The sequence below is a fragment of the Stegostoma tigrinum genome, chromosome 2, assembly GCF_030684315.1.
Source record: "Stegostoma tigrinum isolate sSteTig4 chromosome 2, sSteTig4.hap1, whole genome shotgun sequence".
NCBI lineage: Eukaryota > Metazoa > Chordata > Chondrichthyes > Orectolobiformes > Stegostomatidae > Stegostoma > Stegostoma tigrinum.
The window spans coordinates 73,427,598-73,450,933 of NC_081355.1; positions in this window are offsets into that span (position 1 = coordinate 73,427,598).

The window sequence follows — 23,336 nt, forward strand, 5'->3', positions numbered from 1 at the left end:
ATGTATCTCAGGGCTTTAGCTTGCTTTCTTGGTGTTCACTCACTTTATGCTTTCTAGGATGCACCCAGTATCTCTGCTTTATCTTGCCTTTTAGTACAGATGGATAAAGTGTGATAAGGTTCCGAGATTCCTGTTATTACACCATGGGGGTTGAAGCACAGTCAGCCCTGTAGGTCCAGTCCAACCAGCCTAGAAATTACAGGTAAATTAGCTGGGGAGTTGCACAAAGACCAGTTAGGATTTTGAAATGTTAGCAGTTGGAACTTACCTTCAAGTCAGTCCAGCATTTGGGTCACAGTCAGTCCAGGGTATTTGTCTACTAAACGTCAAGAGATAAGTGCTTTTTTTGTGGCAAGTGGTAAAGTCAAGCGTGGGGATTGGAGGCAGCATGCTGGGATGCAAACTACATTGAAGAGTGGGAGACAGTATAGCATGAAAGGACACAGGGTATGTTGTTGGGCGGAGTTATCCTGGTTTTGATGGGATCACCATCCAGCATGATGGTGGGCATTGCCACATGGCAGGCCTAGGGCTTGGGAGGTAAACTATGAAGATGAATAGTTAAAAAAAGGGTCGGATGGGAACATGGGATTAAATGTGGTGGGACTGATGGGAGCTACAATACAGAAAGGAACATGAAGATTGGGAAGGGGCACCTAAAATTACTTTGGAAGCTACAACTCTCTCAAGTACAATGTGGAAAGCCTCCCATTTTCATCCAGTTCTCAACAGCTCAATGAAAACGAAAAATGGCTGCCAGCAAACCCAGAGTGGATGGAGTAAGCTTGTTTTCCTTTGTCAGATCGTGAATTTCTATCGGCCGAGTGTCACATGTAGGGTAGAGATGGAGAGACCAGTGAGAGTGAGGCCATGACCCTGTTTCCTTGCCGTTGATATTGAGCTCCAATGGTGAAAGTAATGGAGGGCAAATCTGTGTGCATACTGGCAGCCACTGAGCATTCTGCTGGATCTGGACCTCCATTGGCAGCTGTTACCCTGTCCTGGAGACCCCAGGATATATGATCCACACTACAGCCTGCATCTTACAACTTTCAATCCTTTTCACTGAGTGTCCCTAACAAACCTGTCTGCTGTTTGCATATTTTGACAATGGCATTAATGGTTGACCCCATTGGGTTCCTTTCCTGCTTGGGGGTGAGTAGGTACCTTGTTGTCAGGAATCCACTTCCTGTTGGTGACCTGGACTATTTCTTCCTCAGCCAGCTGTGAAGACATGTGATCTCCAGAATGTGCTCCTGAGTCTATTCTTAAATAAAATACTCACCGAAGTGGAAGCATCAGAGCTGTTAGACAATGCAAGAAGAAATCTTGTTTCCTCTGAGGGATCAGTATCTTCTTCCTCAGGAGGTGGAACGAAAGCTGGTGCCTGGAGGAGCTGCTCTTTCACAGCAGGGACTGTGTGGGTGCTGCCAGCAACAGAAGAAGCCAAGAGAAGGAATGTTTTGCGCAATATGCATTCACAGTGACAGTAATGGGGGAGCAGCACAGCACAATGTCATGAACCTCAGTAGATTGCAGGGTGTGGAAGTCTTGATGTGCCCACATGAACAGTCTTGATCCACTCCCATTAATTCAAGGATCCTGTCCTTGTAGGGTGAGAGAAGGTAAATTCCAGTCACCCTGCTGCCTGTCTTCACACTGTAAGCACTATTTTGGAGTATTTTCTCCAACAGTGAGATGAAGGCAGGGATTGAATGAGATGAAATACAGTTTTAGTTGTTAGCTAGACATGAGAGAAAGGTGAAGAGGTGACCTGAGTGGTTGAGTAGGGAGTGCAGGTAGTTTTGTGGAGGGATGAGGTGGCCGAGAGCACTTACGTGAAGATACTGCATGCAATAACGTGCCTTGGTGGGAGGTGGGTACAATGACGGAGTTTTTGCAGTGCAGAAGGTTATTAACATTCCTATGGAATGACTGTATATTCCTCCAGATACCATACTGACATAGCTCACCACTTTGGACCATGACGGCAGGGTCTGGTGCTGCAGTCTGCTCTCAAAGCCCTGGGGCCTCCAATCCACCACCCCAGCCATTAGGAGCTGAGTCCTTTGCAGAAAAAACTGTGTGGCAAATTGTCTCTCTCGTACGTGGCAATGAAGAGCCGCACATGGTCAAGGGCAATTCTTTGCTTGAGATTTTGAAATGACATGCAGCTGGGGTTATAACATATCACTTACACGACGAATGCTGTAACATGCTGTCACCAGCAAACACTTCTGCCTCTGCTGAATGCAAGATCATGTAAGCACAGTGCTGTGGCAGCAGAATGTAATTAATGTGAGCAGTGGAGAATTGTGTGTGAAATGTCTCCAGGGCTCACAGAAGGAAGTCTTCCAAGAAACTCCCCAAGGTTGACACTCATCCAAAATATGGAAAATTCACCTCTATGTTATAATCAATACACAATGAATACTTTTTCATGACATTGCATTATAGGGCACCAAGCATCACTGACTTGTTAATGAGTTCATAGATTTTGAAAGCGTACCACTAAATACCTCACAATATATAGCAAATATATAAGATATGTAATAATAGGAAAAGAAACGTAGCTAAAAAAAAGGCATTTTGGCCAACAAATATTTATCACACCTTGGAGCATTTTAACATAACAACAATTGTTGTTTAAACTTTGGCACCAAAATGCACCTGGCACATTTTATTTAGAAGATTAAATGAATGCTGTTTGCAATAAACCTGCAGATTAACTCTGAGTTTATCTTTAAGGTTTTAACTTGCAATGCTGCATTTAAGAATATCAGCTGGGGCAAAATTTAGCTGCTACAATGAAAGTGAAATACCAGCGGATGCTTGTCACTACCTCCAGGCCAGAAGAACCAGGTTCAAGTCCCACCTACTCGAGAGGTGTATCATAACATCTCTGAACAGATTGTTTAGTAAATATGAAAGGGAAGTACTATCATTGTTGGAAATTTGAAATTACTAACAAAAATGTAGGAAACACCAGTAGATTAAGAAACACCTGAACTAAAGATAGAAATTCTCTCTTCTGGTTATTATTTAATGATTCTCGTTGATAGCAAGATCAAACTTGGTTCTAATACCTTTACAGATAAATTGCATATTTACTTTTTTTGTTTAGAATTATGTGTAAATAGCATTTCTGTCAGTAACACACTGAAAAATTACTGATCCTACAGTTAGTCAACTGGAGACAGTATGTCAAGTGAGGTCAAAAGTTTGGAATATGGGGAAGCAGGAGGAAACCTTGTTTCTTCTGAGGAATCTTCATCTTATTCCTCAGAGGTGGAAGAAGAGCTGATGCCTGGAGGATTAGATTATGTTTGTGTAGCTCACAGCTAGAAGCCAGAATATAAAAAAAATGACAGCATCAGTTACAGTCTAAAAATTGTTAAGGATCCATTGTTAAACGAATAAAATAGGAGAGCTTTGTTTCCTAGATAATAAAATGTGAGGCTGGATGAACACAGCAGGCCAAGCAGCATCTCAGGAGCACAAAAGCTGACGTTTCGGGCCTAGACCCTTCATCAGAGAGGGGGATGGGGAGAGGGAACTGGAATAAATAGGGAGAGAGGGGGAGGCGGACCGAAGATGGAGAGTAAAGAAGATAGGTGGAGAGAGTATAGGTGGGGAGGTAGGGAGGGGATAGATCAGTCCAGGGAAGACGGACAGGTCAAGGAGGTGGGATGAGATTAGTAGGTAGCTGGGGGTGCGGCTTGGGGTGGGAGGAAGGGTTGGGTGAGAGGAAGAACCGGTTAGGGAGGCAGAGACAGGTTGGACTGGTTTTGGGATGCAGTGGGTGTGGGGGAAGAGCTGGGCTGGTTGTGTGGTGCAGTGGGGGGAGGGGACGAACTGGGCTGGTTTAGGGATGCAGTAGGGGAAGGGGAGATTTTGAAACTGGTGAAGTCCACATTGATACCATATGGCTGCAGGGTTCCCAGGCGGAATATGAGTTGCTGTTCCTGCACCCTTCGGGTGGCATCATTGTGGCAGTGCAGGAGGCCCATGATGGACATGTCATCTAGAGAATGGGAGGGGGAGTGGAAATGGTTTGCGACTGGGAGGTGCAGTTGTTTGTTGCGAACTGAGCGGAGGTGTTCTGCAAAGCGGTCCCCAAGCCTCCGCTTGGCTTCCCCAATGTAGAGGAAGCTGCACCGGGTACAGTGGATGCAGTATACCACATTGGCAGATGTGCAGGTGAACATCTGCTTAATGTGGAATGTCATCTTGGGGCCTGGGATAGGGGTGAGGGAGGAGGTGTGGGGACAAGTGTAGCATTTCCTGCGGTTGCAGGGGAAGGTGCCGGGTGTGGTGGGGTTGGAGGGCAGTGTGGAGCGAACAAGGGAGTCACGGAGAGAGTGGTCTCTCCAGAAAGCAGGCAGGGGAGGGGATGGAAAAATGTCTTGGGTGGTGGGGTCGGATTGTAAATGGCGGAAGTGTCGGAGGATGATGCGTTGTATCCGGAGGTTGGTAGGGTGGTGTGTGAGAACGAGGGGGATCCTCTTAGGGCGTTTGTGGCGGGGGCGGGGTGTGAGGGATGTGTTGCGGGAAATATGGGAGACGCAGTCAAGGGCGTTCTCGATCACTGTGGGGGGAAAGTTGCGGTCCTTAAAGAACTTGGACATCTGGGATGTGCGGGAGTGGAATGTCTTATCGTGGGAGCAGATGCGGCGGAGGCGGAGGAATTGGGAATAGGGGATGGAATTTTTGCAGGAGGGTGGGTGGGAGGAGGTGTATTCTAGGTAGCTGTGGGAGTCAGTGGGCTTGAAATGGACATCAGTTACAAGCTGGTTACCTGAGATGGAGACTGAGAGGTCCAGGAAGGTGAGGGATGTGCTGGAGATGGCCCAGGTGAACTGAAGGTTGGGGTGGAAGGTGTTGGTGAAGTGGATGAACTGTTTGAGCTCCTCTGGGGAGCAAGAGGCGGCGCCGATACAGTCATCAATGTACCGGAGGAAGAGGTGGGGTTTGGGGCCTGTGTAGGTGCGGAAGAGGGACTGTTCCACGTAACCTACAAAGAGGCAGGCATAGCTGGGGCCCATGCGGGTGCCCATGGCCACCCCCTTAGTCTGTAGGAAGTGGGAGGAGTCAAAAGAGAAGTTGTTGAGTGTGAGGACGAGTTCAGCTAGGCGGATGAGAGTGTCGGTGGAGGGGGACTGGTCGGGCCTGCGGGACAGGAAGAAGCGGAGGGCCTTGAGGCCATCTCCATGCGGAATGCAGGTGTACAGGGATTGGACGTCCATGGTGAATATGAGGTGTTGGGGGCCAGGGAATTGGAAGTCCTGGAGGAGGTGGAAGGCGTGGGTGGTGTCACAGACGTAGGTGGGGAGTTCCTGGACCAAAGGGGAGAAAATGGAGTCCAGATAGGTGGAGATGAGTTCGGTGGGGCAGGAGCAGGCTGAGACGATGGGTCGACCAGGGCAGGCAGGTTTGTGGATTTTGGGAAGCTTTGTTTCCTGATCTGTAGCTTGACAATTAAAAGCCTCTGGCAATCTGCTATGAAAAGCAGTAAAATTTGATTTCTTGGAGACCTGTTAAGACTATGTTCCACAAGGAACAACAATGGTGTAGCCTTGAAAACACTATTTAAGCTAACAGCTAAACATTCAAATTAAGCTTTGTATATGAGAAAATCTGCAAACAACGCTGTGGATCCCTAAAATAAGACATTTTGAAACCTCCAAACAAAAAAATCATCTCAGAAATTGAAATATAAATGTATTAAAAGATTGTGAATCACTCAGGTCAGATCTGATTTATTTCCAGAAAGTGATGCTGAAAGATTTTTTGGAGCATTTTAGACAGGTTCATTTTTAAAAAAAACATGTTTTCAAGGCATACACTGTAAATGTTTGTTCTAGCCCCAGTAATTTAATGGAAATGTAAATGCATAAACAAGTTTTAAGACAATGATAAGGTTGGTGAATTGGGGAAGAAAATGTAAGGGAAGGTAGGCAAGGAATAACTTTTTCCATTAACTAATGGTACAAGGACGAGGAGATGCAGGAGAAATGTAAATAACTTTATTCAAGTGTTAATGAATGGTAATGAAGTGGAACTTGCTGGCCATGAGAGTTGTAAAAGTGGAAGCAAACAATGATTTCAAAAAGTAATTAAATGAGCACCTAAAGAAAATAAAACTTGCTGGGTTACAAGGATTGATTGGCTGTGGGATTGGCTGGATTGTTGCCTTGGGAAATTATATGGATTCAATGAGCCAAATTAGCTTCTTCTATGCTATAATGACTCTGTGACTCTACGGATTTTGACAACAGTGTGTTATTTCCAATACTGTAACAAGAACTGAGCGCCACTTCCAATCTCTCTATTTTCCTCTTTTCACGTGATTATAATTAAAATCTGAAGAGCCAGTGGCATGCATGCAAAATTCATTTTATTTACAAATGGAGGAAATCAATAATAGTCCATCGAAAGGACCTATTAAAGAGCTCCTGGTTAAACGGGAAGACGATAAGACCATAGGAAATAGGAGAAGAGTTAAGCAATTCAGCCCATTGAGTCTGCTCTGCCATTCAATCATGGCTGATATGTTTCTCAGCCCTATTCTCCTGCCTTCTCCCTAAAACCCTTGATCCCCTGACCAATCAAGAACTTATCTATCGCTATCTAAAATACACTCAGTGATTTAGCCTCCACGGCCCTCTGCAGCAATGAGTTCTATACATAAACCACACTCTGGCTGAAGAAATTCTGCTTCTTCTCTGTTCTAAAGGGCCATCCCTTCACTCTGAGGCTGTGCCCTCAGGTTCTAGTTGCTCCTATTAGAGGAAACACCTTCTCCACTTCCATTCTATCCAGGCCTCTCGGTATTCTGTAAATTTCAATCAGATCTCCCCTCATCCTGTCAAACTCCATTAAGTACAAACCTAGAGTCCTCAACTGCTCCTCATATGACAAGCTCTTCAGGCTCTGCACCCTCTCCGCAATATTCCTATCCAACCTCATTGTTAGTAACTATGACTCAAATGTGTCATCGGTGTTCTGAAAAATGAGATTCCATTTGTAAATATTTCACATTACATTGATTTCATTTTATTCGTGTACGTAATAATATGTTGAGACTGGCTTAGTCAGAGAGCCAAACGTACAGGCACATCTCACGGTTTGCACACCGGTGGCTACAGCAAAGTTAAGATTTCCTTTATTCTGGAAGCAACAATGCATTTTTGCATAAACTCTTTACGGTATATACAAACATCCATGTGCAATGTTTTACTCAGTACTCTGTGGGACATGGCTGAAATTACAATATCACGATGAATGAATTGTAATGAATGTATTCTATGAATTGTAAACAGCATTTTCTAAGAGCAATCTCATTGGGAATTGAAATGTTGTAGGTGAGTACAAACCCCTGTAAGGACTGTGCTAGCCAACATCCAGGACAAATGTGGCTTGCAGTGTGAATTCATTAGGGCAGCATGAAGTTTGATTTCTTAGGATAAGTTATGAAAAAGTTTTGAGACAGCATTCTGGGCTCCTTATTCTTGACTGAATGCCCACCACACACCTTCCTTAACCAGGATGCAATGCCTTTCTCATTTCACTCCTCCATGCCCCCAACCCCGCACTTCGTTCATTCCTTTGGATGCCTCTTCTCACCCTGCCGGCCTGACCCCACTCCAAAGGACCCCTCAGAGTTATGCAGCAAAACACTGACCTTACATACAACCGTACAAAGCTGATAGGTTCAGTGTGGCACCATTATACATACTGTGTTACCGAGTCTCTGAGATTCTCAGGCACCACTGGGTTTGTTTTGTAGAAGGTAATTGAAAAATTGTCACCAGCGAATAGAACTGGGGCAAGCATGATGGACTGAATAGCCTCCTTCTGCATTGCAATGTTTCTATGATACATGGCATGCAAATATACTGCAAGTAGAAATCTGCCACAGTTTGATGTATTGCTTGACAAACCACAAACACAATGTTGACTTTATCTTTGCAAAACAGCGGATCAAGAAATGCAACTAAGTCATGTCGCACACCACATTTCTTGTTCTCGTAGGCTCCACAAAATCACCCCTTCCACTCCCAACCTAACTATGACTGTAATTACACAGTCCTCAGGAATCATTTACAAATTGTTTTGCCTCATTTTAAGCTAATTACAGTTTACGTAAAGGGAAGAGCTGATGCTACACAAGAGACATATTTGTGAGGTTGAAGTATTTTTCACTTGGAAAAGACCTGCAGGGGAAAAATACAGTACAATTGCTCTAACATTGATATGAATCAGCAAAAGAGTAAGTTATTTTATAAACTGCCCAACATTTTACTGACATCATTATCGAGAATTGTTCTTGTTTAAAATATGGTTTTAGATTTTCAAATCCTCATCGTGAACTGTCTAAAACTATTTGATTATAATTCAGCAGTGACTTTGTCTGAAAGCAGAAACTGGGTTGTTAATGTGTTAATCAATGGTTAACTACAATTTTTAAAGGATGTTAAAACACAGTCATTAACCAAGACTTGAGTAAAATACTGCAGATGCTGAATATCTAAAATGAAAACATAAAGTACTGGAAATAACCACCAGCTTCTGTTAACAGACCTCTTAAATCCTCAAATGAAGATTTGCTTTAACCAAATGTTTGTTTCAACAAGGCAACCTCTACATATTTTCTCTGATGTCAATGAGCAAGACAAGCAATGGCAGGGGAAATATCCAGACTCCCAAAGAATTCTCACTGAGCCACAAAGAATCAAAACCATAAGTGTAAGCATAATGTGTTAACAACAAAAACAGAAATTGCCAGAGAAACTCAGCATGTCTGGCAGCATCTGTGGAGAAAAAGCAGAGTTAACATTTTGAATCCAGTGACTCTACGGCAGGACTGAAGCAGCTAAGAAAAGGTTGGGGTATCTATGTTGAAGACAGGGGGTGGGATGAGTGAATGGATAGGCGGAGATGGAGCTTGGAGAGAGAAAGAACAAAAGGTAGGCAGATGTCAACCTTTTGCATTTTCTTCTAAAAGTCTTATAATGCTTCTATCCAAGCCATCTCAATAAAACAAACTTCTGACTAAGTGGACAATTGCCAGGCTATGTACAGCCTTCACAAAGCAGGATAAATCTAACCCTGACAATTATAATCCTGCCATCTATATTTAAACATAGCAAAGTCACAGATGGTGATTTTGACACTGTTGTCAAGCAGCAACTTCCCTTATTCATTTGTCAGATGTGGGCCTCATTGGCTGGCCAGCATTTATTGCCTTTCCCTAGTTGCCCCTGAACTAAGTCACTTACTAAGCCATTTTAGAGAACAGTTGAGATTCAACCACATTGCTGGCCCATGTAGGCCAGACCAGGTGACCATGGCAGATTTCCTTTGCTGGCAGATTAGGGAGCCAGACAGGTTTTTTTTTGCTAACAATTGGCAATGGTTTCATGGTCATCAGTAGATTCTTAACTCTACATAATTTTTGTTTAAAATTCAAATTCTACCATCTTCCTTGTGGGATTCGACCACCCCAGAATGTTAGCTGAGTTTCTAGATAATATCAGTAGGCCATTGCCTCGTCATCTTAGTGCTTGTCATTATTCAACAAAAACCTTGCTCACTGAAGATCATTTTTGATTTCACCCAGGCCACAAAGCATCAAATCTCAATACACCTTTGGTTCAACCTTTGGCGATACAGTTGAATTCAAGAAGTGAGGTGACATGAAATTGACTGCTCTTGACATTAAAATAGTGTCTGGCCATTGTGGCATTAAGAAGCAACAGTAAAATTGAAGTAATGAGAGGCAAAGGGAAAACTCCACTTGCTGCAGTATATTGAACACAGAAGAAGATGGTTGTGCTTGTTGGAGATCTATTATCTCAGCCCTAGGACATCATTCAGGAGTTCCTCCGAGTATTGTCCTAGGCTTAATCATCCTCAGTTGCTTTATTAATGGTCTTCGTTCCGACGGAAGGTTAAACATGAGGAATTCATTGATGGTTCCACAAAGTTCATCACAATTCACAACTTCCTCAAAAACTGAAGCAGTCTGCCCTTCCGCAGCAAGACATGGACTATCATCATTCTCGTTCCGTGTTACCCCGCTCCTTCAGTGAATTTGTCGTAAATCGCATTCACCAGAAAATTAACTACACTGCCATATGAAATCAGCGACTGGTAATTTTGCTTACTTTCTGCCTTTCCCCTCAATTAAGAGGCACAAGTTAAAAATTTAATGGAATAATTTCAAAAAGCTCAACATCATCCCATTCATCACTTTAAATATGCACTGCCTCCACCATCAGCATCATGTAGCTGAATATGAATATGGTTCTACCTGTAAAAATGACAACACTTTTTTTGACAGAATCTATTGGCACCCTACCACCTGGAAGGACAAGGGCAGCAGGAAAATGGAAACAGCATCATGTCCAATTGTCTCCCAAAATCAGGCTCCTTCCAACCTGGCATATTCCACCTTTCCTCCATAATGATTGGGTCAAAATTGTACAACTCCTTTACTATTTATACCCAAGCCTGCAGCAGTTCAAGAAGGTAGCTCATTGCCTCTTCAAGGGCAACATGAGAAGGACAATAACTAGGATGGGGGCAACCAATCTCCATAAGTGAACAGAGCAATTAAAAAAAAATAAAATGAGTTCTGTCTAGTATGAATTTCAATGAGCGAGCCCTTTAATTTAGAAAACTAAAAAGCTAAGTTAATGGATATACTGGGGCAATTTCATTAAGTTCAGCTGACAGCACTGAATATGTATTTGTTCCAGCAAGTACTTGAGGTGGAAATAACATGTTTAGTTTTTGCTTGGATGTGTGAGTAGAGCCAATTATTGCAGTAAGGCAGTTGGAGCAATCAGCCAGGCTTTGTCAATTCTGAAGAAGACAAACTACTACTTACTTTCTATAGAAGTATATTGTCAGTTTTATATTTTCTTGCAGACATATCTGTTAATATTAAAGTATGGTGCTTGTTTGCTGGTAATGGGATTCCTTGGTGTTCTTGTATGTCAGTTTAAATTCCCATTGGAAAGGATTGAACCCTGAAGTTCAATGAAAGTCTTTACAAATAGTTAACTCTTATACAGCTTTTCCAGGATATTAAGTAATTTTAGCACAAAAGTCAGAATTGAAGTAGATTCTGAAATGTTCAAGGTAAAGGAAATAATAATTAATCATTGCAAGTTTCTGGGAGAGGGCCATGTCTGGCGATCCTATATTAAATTATATACTTGTTATAAAATAAATCCAACATCTTGAGTTCTTATGGCACTCCTTATTTTAACCTTTACTAAATCCTTTCAGACCCATATACAAGTTCTTTCCCCAAGTTTTATATTCCCTTGCTAATACTATACATTTGTATATTTAACTGCATTTATCACTATCCTGTTCCCAGCACTGTCAAAGTGTGTGAGTTTACAAATTCAGATAATCTGTTGTAACAAGATGTAGAGCTGGATGAACACAGCAGGCCAAGCAGCATCAGTGGAGCAGGAAGGCTAAAGTTTTGGAAGGGTCTAGGCCTGAAACGTCAGCCTTCCTGCTCCTCTGATGCTGCTTGGCCTGCTGTGTTCATCCAGTTCCACACCTTGTTATCTCAGATTCTCCAGCATCTGCAGTTCCTACTATCTCAGATAATCTGTTGGTTCTGTTATTTCCAGAAATGTGTTATCTTCGGAAATGGAAGACTGGTAGTTTGCTGGGTGGACGACTGTGGCCTTTGATTCCCTTCCTGATGTCCAGGGACTGTAAATCACTTCAAACTGCAGCATCTTTAATCTCTTGGAATTTCCTTGTGGCAGACACCTTCCCTACTGAAACAGCCAATATCTTTCTTGCAGTGTCTTAAATCATTATAAATTAGTTGTTCCTTTTCACTGGTGGCTTCCTTGGAATTATGTACTGCACCTTCAAAAAGTGTCAGCAGATCTACTTCTCAATCCATGTAGATTTGTACTGAAGAACATAAAGGTTTTACTTCAATGTCTGTTGATTGGTGTAGATTCTCTAATTCACCTGCAGGGATCACATTATCAATGAATCAAACCTGTTCACCTCCTCAGTTCTGCTATTTTGAAGACTGTTTCCGGCTTGGAATGATCGCTGTCACAGTTACTGAGGATTCTTCCTGGCAAGGTAAGGAGATGGAATTCAAGTTAAAGAAGAAAAGTTGTGCTTATTTCAGTTGTCAAGTAGTAAATGCATTGAAGAAATGAGGTGAATGCAGAAAGGTGAAGACGAAGCTGTAAGAGTACTAAGAGAAGGCAATGTGATTATGAAAAAAGACTAGCAGCCAAGATAAAGAAAAATCTGAAAGTCTTCCAAAAGCATACGAATAGTTAAAGGATGGTAAAAGGAAGATTAGGACTGATTATGGATCAAAAAGAAGATTTACACTTTCAGGAAAGTGGCTTCGCTGAGGTATGAACAGAATACTTGGCATATATCTGTTCCTACAAAGCTGATGCTGCCAAGACCATGACTATCAAGGAGGAAACTCAGTCACTACGAAGATTTAAAATGGAATTGTAAAGGAGAAGATATTGAATGGACTGTCAGTAATTAAAGTTAGAAAGGCACCAGGACCAGGTAAGATGCATTTAATAATATTGAAGGAAGCGAGAGGTGAATTTGTAGAGGCGCTGGCCATCAATTTTCAGTCTACTCCTAGATTTGGAGCATTGGTTTCAGAGGATTGGAGAACTGCAAACATTACACCCTTATTCAAAAAGGGTTGTGGAAATGATCCCAGTACTTACAGACTAGTCAAAGAATAATGACTAATAGGTATTTTTAGGGCTGGAGGGAGGGTCATAATGGATTTCTCAGGATTTGCTTTTGGGGCCCTTAATGATTTAAATCTTGGTATGCAGGGAATAATTTCAAAGTTTGCAGATCACTTAAAATGTGGGAGCATTGTAAACTGTGCAGGGCAGCGTGGAGCTTTAGATTAACATGGACAAGTTGGTTGAGTTATCAAATTGGTGGCAGACGAAGTTCAGCGCAGAAGGTTGCGATGAAACATGCTCTGGTACAAAAAGGAAAGGCAGTATGAACTGAAAGGTACTAGTCTAAGGAATTTGCAAGAGCTGTAGAGATTTTCAAGAAGGGTCACAGGGATGAGAAACTTTGGTTATGATGATGCATCGGGAATGTGGAGTCTATTTTCCTTGAAAAGGAGAAGGCTGAAAGCAGATCTGACAGAAGTTTTCAATATCATGATTGGGTGTATGCAGAGCAGATAGAAATTTTTCTTGCTTGCAAATAGATTGAGAAATAGCAGGAATATATTTAAAGTATTTTACAAAAGAAGCAATGTACGGTAAGAAAATCTTTTTCAAAGCATCGCTTATCACTTCTGCCCTCCCATCCATTACAACTGGCATTGCTGCACTCCTTTGGGGAGTCATCCATGCAAGATCCAAGATGGAAAAGCAATTCTTCAGAATAACCTCAGGGACTCTGGCACCACCTGTCTGGTTCTCTTGTACTATCTGGTTGGTTTCCCATTAACCTGCATGTCCCACAAGTTATGAATTTATAAACTGTACTTTTATATTGATCACACTATGCTTTTGAGTTCATTCTCAGGATATAGAGACAGATTAATGCTTACTGCAAAACCTTACTTCCCTTTGTAGTGAGTGCTCCCTGATTCTGACACCGGGCTTAAACAGCGGAATGTGGTGTGGTGGAAAATGCAGGAGACAGAGGCAAAGAAAACTCTGATTTTATTGAAAAACAAGCAGAGTTGCAGGAAAATTAGGAAGTGAATATCGAACCTGACTATTAATGGCTGAAACCTGTCTCATAGGTAACGAGATAACAACGTGTAGAGCTGGATGAACACAGCAGGCCAAGCAACATCAGAGGAGCAGGAAGGCTGACATTTCGGGCCGAGACCCTTCTTCAGAGATTTCAAGTAGATGTTTGTGGGTGGTTGATGGTGTTTGGTGGTTGCCAGGGTTGCTTTTGGTGTGCAGGGTTCGCAGATTCCTTGGCTTGGTGACATCTGTGGGAACATTTCTCTTGATCAGTAAGTCTGACTGATCTCCTTTCTCTTCCTCACGGCTTTGGCTCAAGGACTCCTTCGCGTGCAGAGCCTGCTTCTTGTTCAGACTCTCAAGTCCCTCTTGTGAACTGTTCACACCGGGTACGCACAGAGCCCACCTGAGAGCACACGCAGCCAGTTGGAATTGGAGTGCTTGCTGGTATCGCAGTGCACACTGCCGGGATCGGGTCCCCCAGTTATACACAGCTGCAGGCCCCCTCCTCTCCCACCAAATCTTGTTTTGACTGCTGAGCTATTGTTCCTCCTCTTGGGGCTGAATGAGCTTCCTGATCACTGGTGGAGATGTTGACTGGCTTTTTGATTAAGGTTAATGGTATTGATGGTTTAGAATGTCCACCATTGCCCTTGGATGAGTATTCATTCAGTTTTGAATTGTAGTGTGGATGTTCTCACATCCAAAGGTGAAACAGGTTTTCATGCAACATGGTGTGGAATGTTTGTGCCTGAGCGCTGGTTGGAAATTAAATGACTTTGTACTTCTGTAGTTCCAGAAAGTCTAAAGTTGTTTGTTTCCTGCAGTCTAGCTTCCATTGTTTTAAGCTTGAACATGAATGGGGATTTTTCCTTTCGTTTTGCAAGTTAATCCCTGGTCAGGCAACTGCCCCTTAGCTTGTATAATATCCAGTCCTTTTCCTGGTTCGGTTGAGGCCCACGGTTTCTCAACTCCAAAAATTCAGTGAATTTTAGTCCAAAGTAAATTCCACAAACTTATGTCTTCAGAAGGTTTTAGTCCAGGGTGTATCCATAAGCTAATGGGGATTTTTACTCCACCTACACCTTTCAGAAGATGATGGAGTGGGCTAGCAAGTCCTTTCAGATAGATTTTATGAGTCAACCACATTGGAATAAGGAGGAGATTCCATTGCTGTAATCCAGTCTGGCAATAGAGATCTTTGTGTCACATATTTAGGTACTGATGTAACTATATGGTAAACTTACTGAGCCAATAGCAAACTGGAAATACAGGTTTGCTTGGAATTTCGCCTCATGGTGGAAAAGGCTACTGAGTGTTATTGTTCATTCAATGCATCCAAAAGTCACATTCAAAAACATTTGAGATAACAAAATGTGGAGCTGGATGAACACAACAGGCCAAGCAGCATCTCAGGAGCACAAAAGCTGACTTTTCAGGCCTAGACCCTTCATTGAAAAACATTTGGATTGATTTTAATGGAATGTATAATCAACCCCATTTGACACCAAGGGGCAGGTGTGGCATCTGTCCCTCCTGACTGAGAGACCTGGGAGATGTTAACTTCGCAAACTTACCTGTATGCTCATCATCAGTCTCTGGCCCAAATTCAGCAGGTAGCTGCATTAGCTGATGACTGGAAAAGCAAGAGTTTTGTTAGGAGCAGCCCACCACTTAGGGACAGACCACACACAAATTTAAATGGGTTTGGTCAAGATGGTTAGAGTTTTTAGCGGAAAACCCAGGCAAGTGATGTCATGTCTTACGTGTGGGGCCCAGAAAAAGAATTTTGATTCATCTTGGCCCACATAAAAATAATGAAAATTGAATGAAACTTAGCTTGTAGGGCCTCATTACACCACACTTCTATGGCTTCCCTATAATTTGGGATGGATAGAAAAATAAGGAAGGCTTTTCAAAATAAGTCTGTACTAAAACTGCAGTCAAGCTCCCATAACACAGATGAGCCCATTCCATATATTTAATGTAACACCCTATTACCATTCAGCAGGAATCCTATACGCCTGTTCAAAAGTACAGGTTCATATTGGGACTGCAGGTAGTGAAACCAGAGAAGATAAATTATGCAAGGAGTGACATTGTATACAAAGAACCCAGCACCCTAGCTTTCACATGCAAACCAGCAAAGGTTTCAGGTGGTTGAATTGGGGGTCAAAATCTCTTCTGTGTTTACACACTATACAATACAAGCTTTATTTTTAATAAAAGTAAAAAAAAATCTGCATGTTTCCAACTCCTTGGCTCTCTGCTTGAGGCTGGGCCAACCCACAGCACTACAGTCTCCATTAAGAATAGGGCAAAAAGGCTGGTCACAAATCCATCAATTGCTATAATGGGAATTCAATCGTGTACTATTGAAATCAATCTGGTCTGATGATTTTTAATTAAGCCTACGATATTAAAATGTAAGTTTGAGTCTAAATACATACTGAATAAAATGATTTGTTTCAAACCTTTCAATGATGTGTGCAATATAATTGTGAGGAAACATTTCATTGCTTGCCAACTACATAGGATGGATAGAAGGGCTAAAATTGTTGATATATTTGAGAGCTGCATGAGCTTGATTGAGTCCTGTGAATGTTCCTGGAAATGCCGAAGCTGGCATAATCAAAGTTGTTTTTCAGTACAGGCGGTTTATTAAACCGTATAGGAGGGAAAGTTTCATTCCAAGTTCCAAGGACTTCACCTTGACCAGGATCGCAAACGTTGCCAGGAGCAAGCTCAGCTGTCAATTTAGGGGTCCCAAACCAGCAGAAGGCGGTGAGGTTTATTGGCTTCTTTTCTCTCTTCCATTAAGTAAATACAGAGAATGAAAACACAATCCTTTGTTTTCTTGTCTTTTATTATTACTGAACAAGTGTTCATATTTAAGCAAATTGCTATCTTTGAGACTAAACAACATTTAACTGAATCCAAAAAGCACTGTTTGGATACACCTTGCAATCCAAGACATTTTTGGCAATGATGGTGGGGATTTGAGAAAATATTTGAGAAGGAAAAAGCAACCCAACACTTTCGAGACTTTCTGTATTCTAGGACAGAATGCAGCAGGCTCTGGATTTGTGGCTGTAGCTAACGTTAGCACAACTAGGACCCCTGAAAGAATGGGAGATAGTTATAACTGGAAAAAGAGAAAACTAGAGGTCAGTTTTCTGCACTGTGCAAGTGTACTGAACATTGTAGAAGTGTTAACTCTTTGAGGGTTTGTTTACATGCACTTTTTGTTTGCTGGTTGTTAAATATCATCTCATACAAATTGCGCCTTTTTGTTCTCTGGAGCTTGAGTTCTGGTTTTAGTTGGCTTTTTGGGGCTGTCTGCTGACTTAAAGTATGGTGTGTGCCTATATTAGTGTGGAACATGTATGGTTAATGTAATGTCCTTTTGAAAAACCATTAGTGGTTGTGTAAAGCAAAAATTTGCAAAAGGTTGATTCAAATGTTTAGTTTGTAAAGCTTCGTTAAAATCTTGCCTTTTGGAATTGGCTCCGTGTTGTTTTCAGACTAGGTTAAGTTTTAATTCCAGTAATTGCCATGTTTGGAATTTCATTTTTCTGGCTAGAGTACTGTCTTAACGTGAGTGAATCTTAAGTTCTGGATGATTAGATATAACAATGAGTCAATCTTAGGGATAGGGAAATTAGAATGTGGAAAATGCAACTCCCTTTGGGTGCGACGTTTAACAAAGCAGTAAGCTTAAAAGGAGATGGACTAGATAATTACATGCATGAGTTTATGCCCCATCCCCTTTTTTGAAACCATAGTAGATTAATGCTAATTAACTCATTCTGCTTGGCGTGGAATGGAAGGAACTAACTTGTTTCTTTTTATTAGAAATAGAGACATCGAAGGTTGAACCAGTTAGCAGAATTTCAACATCACAACATAGTGATGAATGATACACCCTCAACCTATCAAACCAGCATCAATTACATATTTCAGTATTGGGGAAGTTGCGTGGAAATATTAATTGTATAGTGTCAGGAATCTCGAAACCACTAAGCCTGGGTACATTTAAACATGTTATGATAAAAACTATGTTAAGACTCTCATGCCCTGGTATTCTAAAAGATTTAAATGGAATAGTTACCTGAAAATTTAAAGAGGTTCTAAGAAATGATAAAGTGGAGTTTGTGGTTTCAATGCATACAAAAATGCCTAGTGATTTTAAGGGAGTAAACAAAATATTGAATTAGGATGAATTTACATAGAGATTTATCAAATACCTAGAATGAATGATCACGTAACTTAAAAAATGAAGGTCATCTTAGAGAAAGAACAAACAAAGTATGTTGTGCCTGAATCAAACAATAATTTGAGACATAAGTCAAACATTTTTAAAATTACTTTCTATGACTACAAATCTCTACAGATCTCTGGAATTAGATCTGATGATAATAGTTAAATTGCAACATTGGATGAGATGAAATAATTAAGGGTGGAGTCTGGTGACAGAAGAAAAAAATAGAAACATGGGTTAAAACAGCAACTGAGGTTAAAATGCATTTTAGTGAAAATGAAACTTAGATGAGAGTACCAAACTGATAGCGTTCACTTGGCAATGATTGTGTCTTTGTCCTTCTTTTTAAAGTTGAACTGGTGATCAAACCACTACACAAGGCAGCAGGACCATTGGCAGAGAGATAAGTAAAGCTTCAGATCATTTGAAAAGCTCATGCGGGAGTTGAGTGCATGACATAGTCTCAGAATACAAAAGTAAAAAAGTGCAAAAATGAATGTTACCTTGGGAGGTTACAAACATGAGACAGATTAAATAAAAACATGCGCTGAAGAACAGGTCTCAGATGTGTACACCTACCCGATGAAAGGATTAATATGGCTTGGAAGAAAACAAAGACATAGTTTAAATGATAAGACTGACAAAAATCCACAGAGAAACAGACTTTAAAACAATGAAAGTAGTGTCAGTGAAATGGATGTGCGAAGAATTACAATCGTGATTAAAAACTGAGATTGGCTATTATATCAAAATGTTACAGAAATGAAAGAATATGGATTCTGGAAGGAGTAAAAGGGCCAATTGGATGGCATACACATCTTGAGCATTTGTATGATTAAACCAAATCGGTGAAATTGAATATGTTAGGACAATAGTGTGAGTGAAAGAAGGCTGAACAAATCTCAGGTGGTGTAGAAGTCTGTAGTAAGGGAACCCTGGGGAAAAAAAGGTGTGATGCATAAGTTTATGGTAAAGCCAGATGAATGTAAGAGCTGTATTGTTTGATCCTATGTGTATTGTAGCTCAAAGGGGACATCAGCATATGGAGGGATTTACCACTCAATGATGCAATCATTCACAAAATTGGCAAGGGAGGAAACATATTGAAGAAGCATTCTCAAGACACAGATGAAGACAACTGAAGAAATTGAGTCCATGCATGATGTTATTTTACTGTTATTGTGCAAAGTAACCTGCAGATAAGGAATCGGAGTATGCAAAAAAGAAAAATTAAGGAAGCTGAATGTGGAATATACTAAATTTTAAGAGCAAATTATAAATAAATTAATTGAAAAACATGTTGACAATATTTGGTTCGCCTCGGTCAGATGGCACGACTTGCTAGCCTTGACCGTACATCAGGGGTGGGATATATATTTAAGGGCTGGTCCCCAAAAGGGTACTGTGATTGTTAATTGATACATTCTATATTTGTATCGTTTGTATTAATGCTAGTTACTTTAACTTGCGGTTTTAATCATCTAGTGCAGGTTATATACTCCAGTAAGTTCTTGCATGGCCGTCGCTGGATTTGCACATGCAACTGCACTTACTCTTTCAAATATCATTGGGGTGGATTGTGTAGGAGGGGCTGAATGGCTAAAACTGATGATGTTCAACAGCTGCATGACCTTGAATGAGTCCTGTGAACATTCGTGTGCTGAAGACAGCATAATCAACATTGCTTTTCAGAGATAGAGAGCGAGAGTGCTTCGTTCCCAGTCACTGAACCTCAGCTTGGATTGGAATTGGTGCCAGGAACAGCCTCAGTCCCCAGACAAGCCGGGCAGAAGGACACGAGGCTTATTGTGCCCCCCCCCCCCACCCCGACTTCTCTTGTTCATTCTTTTTATTTACTTAATAAAAAGTTCCCTTCCTCCCTTTTAAAATTATTGTCAATAAATGTACATATTTAAGCAAATTGCTGTCACTGAGTCTTCTCTTAACTACATTTAACCAAATCCGAAAGGAACCTCTTGGACACACCCTGAGATCCAAGGCACCAACTTGCTGCTGAAGGCGCTGTTGATTGTAGGAAAGTGGAGTGAATGAAAAACATTTATCAATGACAGCTGAGGTGTCACAGCTCAATTGATTTGTCTGGGCTAGTCTGGTGAGCTGTAAACATGCAACATACCACAGTCATTCCTTACTTGTGCTTTTTTTGTCTCAATGTGCTGAGCTAAGTATGTCACATTTCTACAGTAATAAAAGAAAAACAATAATATTCCAGCTAATACCCAGATGTAGTAAAATAAACATTTTGAGGTAGATTTCATTTCAAATGTTATATAATGTTTACAATTACATTTGGCAGTATAGAGATTCCTTAAATCTGTTACAATGAAAACTAAATTAACAGCATTACTGCACTGTTGTTCAGCAAGACATACACTCCTTGACTGAGGACTGCTGACTAATAATGCATCAGCATCCAACATTTCCACCATCTGCAATCCGACCCCAAAGACATTTTTTCCCCTCCCCACTCTTATCTGCTTTCCAGAGGGACCACACTCTCTCTCTGTGACTCCCTTGTCCGATCCACACTACCCCGCACCACCCCCCCAGCCCCACATTTCCCTGCAAATGCAGGAAATGCTATATCTGCCCCTACACCTCTCCCCTCACCCCCATCCCAGGCCCCAAGACGACTTTCCACATCAAGCGGATGCTCACTTGCACACCCGCTAATGTGGTATACTATATCCGCTGTTCCCGTTGTGGCCTCCTCTACATTGGGGAATCCAAGCGGAGGCTTGAGGACAGCTTTGTGGAACAACTATGCTCAATTCACACTAAATAACCGCACCTCCCAGTTGCAATCCATTTTAACTCCCCCTCCCATTCCTCCGATATGCCTATCCTGGGCCTCCTGCAGTGCCACTATGATGGCACCCAAGGGTTGCAGAAACAGCACCTCATACTCTGCTTGGGAACCCTGCAGCCCAATGGTATCAATGTGGACTTCACAAGCTTCAAAATCTCCCCTCCCCCCACTGCATCCCAAAACCACCCCAGCTTCTTCCCACCTCCCTAACCTGTCCTTCCTCCTCCCTATGCCCTCCTCCCACGTCAAGCCCCACCCCCATGTCCTACCTACCAGCCTCATCCTGCCCCCTTGACCTGTCTGTCCTCCCTGGACTGATCTATATCGTCCCTAACTTCCCACCTTCACTGGCTCTAACCCCACCTCCTTGACCTGTCTCGGTCTCCTCTCCACCTATCTTCGTTATTCATCTTCGATCTGCCTCCTCTCTCCCTATTTATCTCAGAACACCCTTTTCCGCCCCCATTTCTGAAGAAGGGTCTCAGCCCAAAACGTCTGCCTTTCTGCTCCTCTGATGCTGCTTGACCTGCTGTGTTCATCCAACTCTACACCTTGTTATCCTAGTAAAGCAAGGCACCTGACTGTGTGACTGCCCAAACTGGCATGGCTGGTGGGAACATGCAGGTAGGTGCTAAACGAGCAAGCACCATGACTGCACGTGGTCAATCCTGAAATGCAATCTGGTCTAAACTGAATTGGGTGCATGCTCGTGTGCTGTATCAGCCTTTCAATTCTAGTTACTGCTACACACCGCGAAGAAAGAGTGTGCTTCCTAAGAATCCTGCAAATGGATGAGCAAAGTCCCATCAAATACCAGATGCTAATATCAGTGGATGAAGCATGTATGCATTTAATACCCCTACGGCGTGCTGAGCAACATCAAGGCTGCTTTTAGCCAGTGACGAGGTGAAGTTGCCAGGTAATCATGCTGACTTTAAAATTGATAATTCTCAATCTATAACTTGGTCATTTTCATAAATTCAGAAACTGAGTAATAATGAGGAAAGTTAGGGTATTAAGATGATGTTTAAAAAGCTACGATCCTTTTAAGCAATTACCCACTGCTGCCTAGCAAGAAAATTGCAAGCAAAAGCAGAGAAAATGTAACAATTTGTCAGGGTAGACTTCACCAGATTTCTTGTCCAATTCTGGCACAAATCTTTCCATAGGCCATGCTGCTCAGGCCTCTGTAAAGATTGTGCCAAGATGATATGGCACTGCTAGACAAATTCCTCCACTAATTCTAAATGTACCTGCTATAGATTAATACAAATATTCCAGATTTCTTAAACTACCTATAAATCTTAGTGAATACCAGGGTGAGGGTATCAGGGTAAGGAGGATTAGACTTTAAGACTCAAGTGAGAAAGACTAGCCATCACATAAGAAGCTTTTTTTGAAATGAAAACATCAAAACATATGGTAAGACTTCACGGTGGTAAACACTAATGAATGAGAGCAAGGTACTTTGGTCAGTGGTGAACTGATAGTGCTGGCTGCTGAATGCATAATAAACTGCCTGCAAATGTTTTAATCTGTACCATCAAATGGAAAGAATGACATTCCAGGTATTTAACATTAATTTTTCAAGACAGGAAAATGTTCATCAGGAATTATGGCACAGTATGGCAGATTTTAAAGTATCCATGTCAAATTGCCTTTTATCACCCGTGCTTGAAGCAGAAAATGCAATTAGGATACTTCAGTCTGTCGATGTACTCCAATGCTACATTCTAGTAAATCTCTAATAGGTCAAACTGGTGCGGAAGTTACTAAACAGACAGCTGAATGACCCAGGACTTTCATACAATGCAATTAGCTTTCAGGCAGTATAAAAAGTGAGAAGTAACAACACATTTGTCAATTCTTTTTCTGGTTACCTTGTATGGTGATATCATAAATACCTTTTGAATCTATTTTCAAGAGCTGTAGTTAGTGACCAGGGTGATCCTTGTATTGAAATTGGTGGTGGTATGGTTAAAAACAAAATTGACAGGGTTGATCAAATAAAGATTTTTTTTAAAAACATATAACAGAAAAGAAATCCGCAACTAAACTAAATGAAAGTATCTTAGAAACTTGAGGTAGGTTTCAGTATACTAACATCACCTGGCATCGTATTAAAATTCCAAGGGCTGTCATGCATAAAGCATGCAACTTGTGGGGTCCAGACATGAGGCACATCACAAATTAAAACAAATAAAATAGCAGTGACATAATTCTATTGATTCAGGTGCATTCTTTACATAACAGGAAATTCCAGTAAATTAACACTACCCAAGGGATCATTTTTAACTCAGCCATGTTGAGACTATATTAGCTCAGTTTACTTGCAATACTTACAGCTGTCAGGACAATAATAGTGTAAGTCTTAGACCAGAAGAAACATGTCATTTAATTACACATTAACAAATTGTAGATCACTGAGGATGATCCATCATGATAACAGAGAATGAGGAATAATGGTAATTGGAATTAACCTATA